We start from the raw sequence: 7,865 nt of genomic DNA, 5'->3' as shown, positions 1-7,865 counted from the left end.
TTATCATGAAGGACAAGCAAGTTCAGTATGTAACTGAAAGAAAATTTTGCGGTATTTCGTCTCTCTACGCTGTGCAATATACAAATTGCTAGTTAAAAACACACTGATCAGTTAGAACGTTTCTTTTCACGCCGAGCATGTAACCGAGACAGAGGCAGTACTCAGAGAACAGAGTGATTTGAAATGCGTACTTACGTCGTAGCAGCATAGTCAAGGGTTCGACAGAATCCCGTCTGGCGACTGAGAGGCATAGTGGTAAAATAAAACATACACTCGTCCTAGTAGCACGAAGTCGCCGTCATAAAATGCGCCTTCACCGCTGTGGCCTCCACCGCTCAAATGTCAGTAAATATTACTGTTCACCACTCACGTCTTTCGGAGCGAAGTCATTTATCACTGAGAGAAGGACGGTAGGGTTCCACCATACTTGCACTGGACGTACGCATGGAAGCCGATGTCATCGCCGATCGTGGATCGATCAAGCCAACACGAGGAAAGCCGCAAACAACTGTGTAACACAAATTCAACGAGGACGAGCGAGTGGAAGCATGTTTTTCAAGCTCCCTTCATTGCCTTACACTCAACCCAACCGCAGGAGACAAGAAAAACCTGTTCCGAAGCAACGCAGGAAAAACCGGGGAGCACCGCACAGTGACCGGGCACAGTGAACAAGTAGAATCGGAACTCCTCGTCACTTATGGAAGCGTCGAGGGGAGGCGTGGTGGGGAGGGCGGCCTAAAATGCTTGGTAGTGGGTTGTTGAGTCCCCTCCGCGCCATTTCTGGGTTGGGGGGCTGGTAGGAACAGGACAGACACAGAGGAACCCTCGGGGAAGGAACAAAAGCCGGCAGTAAAAACAGGGATGAGCAGGTTTTTTGGTGCGGCCGGACCCACGAAAAACAGAGAATGCGGTGGTGAGAGGAAAGAAAAAACTTTTGTTCTCTCGAGCGCTGTACATACTTTTTCGCTAACCCGAAGCGTTGCCCTTTAGGGAACAACCCAAGATACCGGCCGGCTCCGTTGAATTAACCTTTTCATGTTCGTCGATAGAAATGTTCTGGGCGATTTGTGATTAGTATCTCTTCCTGATAGTGAAGGGTGGGGCCGCTCGCGATGGCGCGTGGACAAGTTGCGTTATCAATGGACGATCACTTCAGTTCAGTTCAGTTTATTACCTTAGAGACCCCCGTAGGGGTATTACATAAGGCGTGGATTATACAAAAAAATAAGTACAATGGTTGCCATGTGGGTTCAACATACAATATGATCTGTTAGTGCTTTGGAAAAGTTGGATGGGCAGGTGATAGCGGCGATGCTGTGGGAAAGGCCGTTCCAATATAATGCTGCTCGGGGGAAGAAGGAGGCAGCGAACGTGGTCGTATGGGTCCGAGGCCGGGCAACTTGAAGAATATGGCCAGTGCGATGCGATATGGGAGCTGGGGATTTGATATAGCCTGCGTAACCGTTGGTGCTGTAAAAGAACTAATGAAACAGGTTTAGGCTGGCAATGGGGCGACGAGTAACAAGGGTTGATAAGGCGGATTCTGCTTTTAAAGACGACACGCTGACTTGGTATGAATTGGTGTTGTGGATGAATCTAGTAGCACGGTTCTGGACGGATTCGAGGGCATTTATGAGGTATATTTGATGTGGATTCTATATGGGGGATGCATATTCTAGTTTCGGTCTGATTAGCGATTGGTAAGCCAGGAGTTTAACTTGTTGGGGAGCGTGACGTAAGTGGCGTTTCAAAAAGCCTAGTGTTTTATTCGCGGATGATATTACATTAGAAATATGTGTGCGCCAAGATAAATCATAAGATAGCGTGACTCCTAAGTACTTAAATGAGTTAACTGCTTCTATTGGGATTTGAGCTATATTGTACGAAAAGATAAAAGGTTTAGTGCGACGAGTGAAGGATACAATCTTGCATTTCTGAGGGTTAAGTGTCATTATCCAGAGGTCGCTCCATTTCTGAACGTTAGTTAGGTCAGTCTGGAGGGTTTCGTGGTCGGAAGAGTTATTAATAGTACGATAAATGACGCAATCATCTGCGAACATACGAATGTGACATGATACGTGAAGGGGCAAGTCGTTAATGTATATTAAGAATAATAACGGTCCGAGCACTGATCCTTGGGGGACGCCCGAGGTTACTGGAATGTAATCAGAAAATTCGTTATTAACTATGACAAATTGGGTTCGATTTGTTAAAAATTCCTTAATACAGTTTAGAATGCTAGGGTGAATATTTAGGTAAGAGAGCTTAAGTAGTAATCTGTGGTGTGGTACTTTGTCAAAGGCTTTTGCGTAATCTAAAAAAATAGCATCAATCTGTTGGTTGCACTCAAGGTTAGCATGTAAGTCATGGACAAATGTAGCCAGTTGTGTCTCACAGGAAAGGTTTTTACGGAAGCCATGTTGTGATGAATGAAAGAAATTGTTGGAATCAAGAAAGTTCATGACTTGAGAATAAATTACACGCTCCATGATTATGCAAGGAATGCTTGTTAGGGAAATGGGTCGATAATTTAAGTGCGAGTTTTTGTTACCAGACTTGAAGATTGGGACGACCTTTCCCACTTTCCAGTCATCCGGTATGTTACCTGAAGAGAGAGACTGAGAGTACAATAGGGATAAGTAGGCCGCGGAAATGTGCATAGTATTTTTCAGAAATTTCGAGTTAATTTCATCGATCCCGGCTGATGACGTTAGCTTGATATTTTCGATACGAGATGATATACCATCTGCGAAGAAAGAAACTGGATCCATGGTTGACGCTGTGAAGGAACTTATGAAGGCGTTAACAAGTAAATCACACTCTTTCGCAAAAACAGTTGAAAAGGCTCTATTGAAAATGTCAGCACATTCACATTCGCTGATGGTTTGGCCCATATCGTTAGTAAGAACGATTGTACGTGTATCCTGCGGGTTTACTACGTGCCAGAATTTTTTAGGATTGTGTATTAGCATATTTGGCAAGTCAGAGTGGAAAAAGGTGTGTTTTGCGTTGCGGATAGCAGCAAGGTAATCAGCTTCGGCAGTGTAGTATTTTTCCCATGATGCTTGGCTTGGGTTCCGCTTTGCTGCCCAATAGTGACGCTTTTTCTTGTTTTCCAGGCGTTTCAGGGCCGTAGTAAACCACGGTTTTTGCTGGTTACCACGGAAACTAGCCACCGGAATGTATTGTTTGTTAGTTCGTGAACTTTGGCCCTGAAAATTGTCCACTTTTCGTGAAGAGACTTTTTGTGGAAATCGGTTTTATAAGTTGGAAAAAAAGCAGTTTGTTCTTCATTTATTGCTTGAAAATCACCTCTTTCATAAAGACGAATTGCCGCCGCGGTGGCTAAGTGGTTATGGTGCTCGGCTGCTGGCCCGAAAGACGCGAGTTCGATCCCGGCCGCGGCGGCTGGAATTTCTTTGGAGGAGAAATTCTAGAGGCCCGTGTACTGTGCGATGTCAGTGCACGTTAAAGAACCCCAGGTGGTCGAAATTTCCGGAGCCCTCCACTACGGCGTCTCTCATAGCCTTAGTCGCTTTGGGACGTTAAACCCCATAAAATCAGAATCGAATCATAAAGACGAATTGTTTTCCTGGAAACTTGACGAAGCATGTTTGTAAAACTGAAGGTAGCATGAATGACTTTATGATCACTTATTTCCCTTAGGTATGTAATACTTGTTGCGCTATCAGGGCTGTTGGTTAATATCAGATCTAGAGTGTTGGCGGAATTCTGAGCAATGCGCGTTGGCTCTAATATTAGCTGAGTAAGGTTTAAGTTAAGACAGACATCGACAAAATTTTTTGCTTCTGAAGAATTTGTCATGGAGGTGTGGTTACGCCAGTCAATAGTGAGAAAATTGAAATCACCAAAAACAACAATATCTGCGTTAGGATACGATGATGTCAGTTCACTGAACACATTGTTTAGTTTGTAGGAAAAGTCCGGATCATTTTGCGGGGGCCTGTAACAGACTCCTATCAGCATAGTCCGGGGGGCAGCGTGGCAGAGCAGCCATAGCAGTTCTAAGTTAGAATCTATATTGATTAAGGATGCTGAAAACTGCTGATGTGCGGCTATGAGTACGCCACCGCCACGGGCTCTCTCCCGGTCTTTACGTTAAACTGAAAAGTTGGGCAGCGCGGCTAAAATTTCGGTGTCACTGATATTGTCTGTTAGCCACGCTTCCGTAAGAATGAGAAGGGTGCTGTTGGTTGATAAGACAAGACTAGATACGATCCCCTGTTTCGGTAAAAAGGTTCGTATGTTAGTAAATACTGCAGATAATGTAAGATTATTTCGGGGGGTGTGCTGTCCGGGAGTTGCTGTAGAGCGAGTAGAGTGTGATTGCTATGACACTTCTTTTACCGTTTCCGTCAAGTCGTCGAATATGTACTGCTTCGGGCTTATATACAGTGTTTTAAAGCGCAGTGCGTACTTAACAGATGTTTCTTTCGCGAAACGTAGTAGGCGTTTGCGTGCCTTACGGATAGAATGTGAAAAGTCTTCTCCTATGCTGTAGTCGTGTCTTTTTGTTTCCGGGCGTTTTTTAGGATGGATTCTTTTGTCTTATGGAAAGTGAATTTAACGATAATGGGTCGACATCGTTCATTTGAGTGACGGTCAAGACGATGTGCTCTCTCTATTTCTTTTGGGTCTATGGTGATGTCCAAATTTTCACTGCAAAAGCGGGTGACCAGTTCTTCAGACTCAGAGGACGTTTCCTTTGAGCTAATATCAGGTAAGCCATAAAATAGCAGGTTGTTGCGGCGCGACCAGTTTTCGGCATCGTTTACTCTGGATTCGAGGTTACTGATTTGGCTCGCCGACGTGGCGGCATCAGTCTTAATGGATTCAACTTCTGTTTTAAGTGATGCGAGGTCCTGATAGTGGGTTTCTAATTCGGTAATGCGCTTACTTAATTCGGTGATCGATTTGTCTGTCGCCACTAACCTGCTACTGAGGTCTTTTGCTTCGCTGATTAACGTGCTTTGGCCCGATGTTAGTTTCTGTAGTTCTGCAAGTATGGCGGCAGTGTCAGGACCAGGGTTAGTTTCTATGTCACCAGATTGCATAAGCAACGAATGGACAACAGCAAAGCATTCAACGACAATACAAGTACAGCACTGCGGGCTCGGCAGCTGAATTAAGAAGTAGTTGCTCGATTTCTTTGCAAAAAGAGAGTATGATTTTCTAACCTGCATTGCGAAGACAAGAGGGTTACTCGTCCGCGCAGTGGCACAGCTGCCGAGCCCACAAGGCGCCGCGGTCCACGGGCGATCTCTTATAGGTGGAGAAAAACATGATGTCTGCGGCGATTGTATTTCCCACGACGAAAGGATGGTCCCAGAGCCAGGTGGTGGCGAAATCCAGGTAAACGTGACGTCAGCCGCTCTTATGGAATAGGTATCAGCTTCATGACTGCCGTAGTGATGACGATAACGTGGCCGCACGTCGACGCTGGCAGCAGCCAGAACAGGCAACAGCACATGTGTGGACACAGGAAGGAGCACCTGCATGGCGAAGACAAGAGGGTTACTCGTCCGCGCAGTGGCACAGCTGCCGAGCCCACAAGGTGCCGCGGTCCACGGGCGATCTCTTATAGGTGGCGAAAAACATGATGTCTGCGGCGATTGTATTTCCCACGACGAACGGATGGTCCCAGAGCCAGGTGGTGGCGAAATCCAGATAAACGTGACGTCAGCCGCTCTTATGGAATTGGTATCAGCTTCATGACTTCCGTAGCGATGACGATAATGTGGCCGCACGTCGACGCAGGAAGCAGCCAGAAGAGGCAACAGCACATGTGTGAACACAGGAAGGAGCACCTGCATGGCGAAGACAAGAGGGTTACTCGTCCGCGCAGTGGCACAGCTGCCGAGCCCACCTGCCCAGCTGCCGAGCCCACGAAGAAGCGCAAAGAACTCCTGCATGAAAACAAAGAATTTTCTGTCTTCATCGATGCGTCGCTACAGACTGCTGCTAGCGGATATGAAGAAAGCTGGTGCAATGAACGCGACAGTAACAAACCTTTTGCAGCCTATGGCGCTGTCGCCGGAGGCTCGCCATGTTCATCAACCAGTCGTGAAGTCCATGCGCCACATGTTGCATGCAGACGACGAAAACGCTTGCAGTGCTGGCGTAATTCAAGTGCATTGAAACAAGCAAGAAACCTTATGCTGTCGGCATTCTCCGTAGCACACCAGAAAAAAATAAAATGCGATAAACGCAAAAGAAGCACGAACAAATCTCAGAAGCGGGTTCCTTTTTTTTTACGACGTTCAAAGAGCAGCCCTTCATCAGAGTGAAATATACAAGGTCTTGCTATTTGGGTACGCTTAACCCTTTCACCTTTGAATTAGGATATGCAGGCTGGCTAAATGTGAGAATTTCAACTCTTCCTGTGGAGAACTAATGTACTTTGGGCTGTCGATAGGTGTTGCTCGGCCACTCGCTAATGGCGCATGACAGTTTTGCACTCTGAAGCCCAGAGTAATCTGCGCATTACTTAAGAAGGCTGCTGGCGGATATATACTAGTCGTTTGCCCGCACGCAGCCACCCTGGCTTTGTCAGGGTGCTCCACGGGAAGCCAATATGACGGTTGCCCGCAATTCACCTTCATGCAGCCCTCGTCTTTCATGCACAAACTGCACGTTTTGCCACTGCGCTGCGCACACTTAGCCTTTTTCTTAGCCCTTTCAACAAAACAGTGTATGTGTTGATTACCGCACTAATAAGCATGCTGCCCCCCCCCTCTCCCTAAAAAATATCCGCTGCCGTACAACAGTCAATCTGCAGGCCTGCAGGAAAACGTCTACACACTATATCGACGTGCGTAGCTGTTCAGACGTCCATGTACCATAGTGACGTCTGTGGCTTTTTTGACTTACGAGTGTATTTTGTAGTTTTTTTTGTGTTCAATCAGTTACCTATTTACACCTCATCAACAAACTTCTACCCTGGCAACATTGTATCACAGACTACCTGTCACAATCCTACTTTCACGTATTTACTTTAAGATGTACGACAATATAGTGCGTAAAATTGGCGGACACTTTTTGATAACGGGACAGAGCCATATTGTCACGTTGTAGTGACGGCAGTCCAGCGGTCAGGAAGACAACAGAAATACTTGCAAACGAAGCTCTTTATTTGGGCTGACTTGCGCCCGCAAAAGACCTGAATCACTCGGTGGCGGCGTAAGCAACAAGCGTGCTCGTCAATCGTCGATCTACGAATGCCCGCTGCTCGCGGCATCGTTCAATTTAAAGCCGGCAAGGAAACTTCGAGATAACAGGTCGAGATCATCTAGAGTAATCTAGAAACAAGTAGATGCAGCTATTCATGGCTGCGAACCATCGAGATTAGTCCGGTCGGTTCTCGCGTCACGAACAAAAGTGATACTAACCCTTTCCTGCAGCCTTGAGCGTGAAAGAACAAACACTACAACGATACGTGGCATTACCCCCCTTCCAAAGAAGCATCGTCTCGATGCTTTAAAATCAAAATAAACACGGAGAATGAAAACTTCGAGTCCTTTTGCGTTCATAATATGGCTTCAGGCGTACGACATGTACGACTTCCGGGCGTGTGCGGCGTCGCAGAGATGATGTCGTGCCGTCGGGGATGACTTCATAGTGGAGGTCAGCGATGCGACGGAGAACCCTGTACGGACCAAAGTAGCGTCGCAGCAACTTTTCACACAATCCACGGCGGCGAACTAGCGTCCATATCCAAACACGATCACCTGGCTTGTAATGCGTCTCTCGTCGGCGCAGATTGTAGCGTCGGGCGTGGGTGTGCTGCTGGTCTTGAATGCGAAGCCGCGCAAGTCTTCGGGCTTCCTCGGCGCGATGAAGGTAGG

At 46.8% G+C, this 7,865-nt stretch overlaps 1 pseudogene; it reads right to left on the bottom strand.

The window, feature by feature from the left end:
- Positions 1-4,350: 4,350 nt before the first annotated feature.
- LOC149326575 (uncharacterized) lies at positions 4,351-5,519 on the bottom strand (annotated as a pseudogene).
- Positions 5,520-7,865: the final 2,346 nt, after the last annotated feature.

Source organism: Amblyomma mixtum, chromosome 10 (assembly GCF_055824585.1).
Source record: "Amblyomma mixtum isolate Tamu chromosome 10, ASM5582458v1, whole genome shotgun sequence".
NCBI lineage: Eukaryota > Metazoa > Arthropoda > Arachnida > Ixodida > Ixodidae > Amblyomma > Amblyomma mixtum.
Note: the sequence above shows the minus strand (reverse complement) of the source record. Positions and strands in the feature narration are given on the sequence as shown.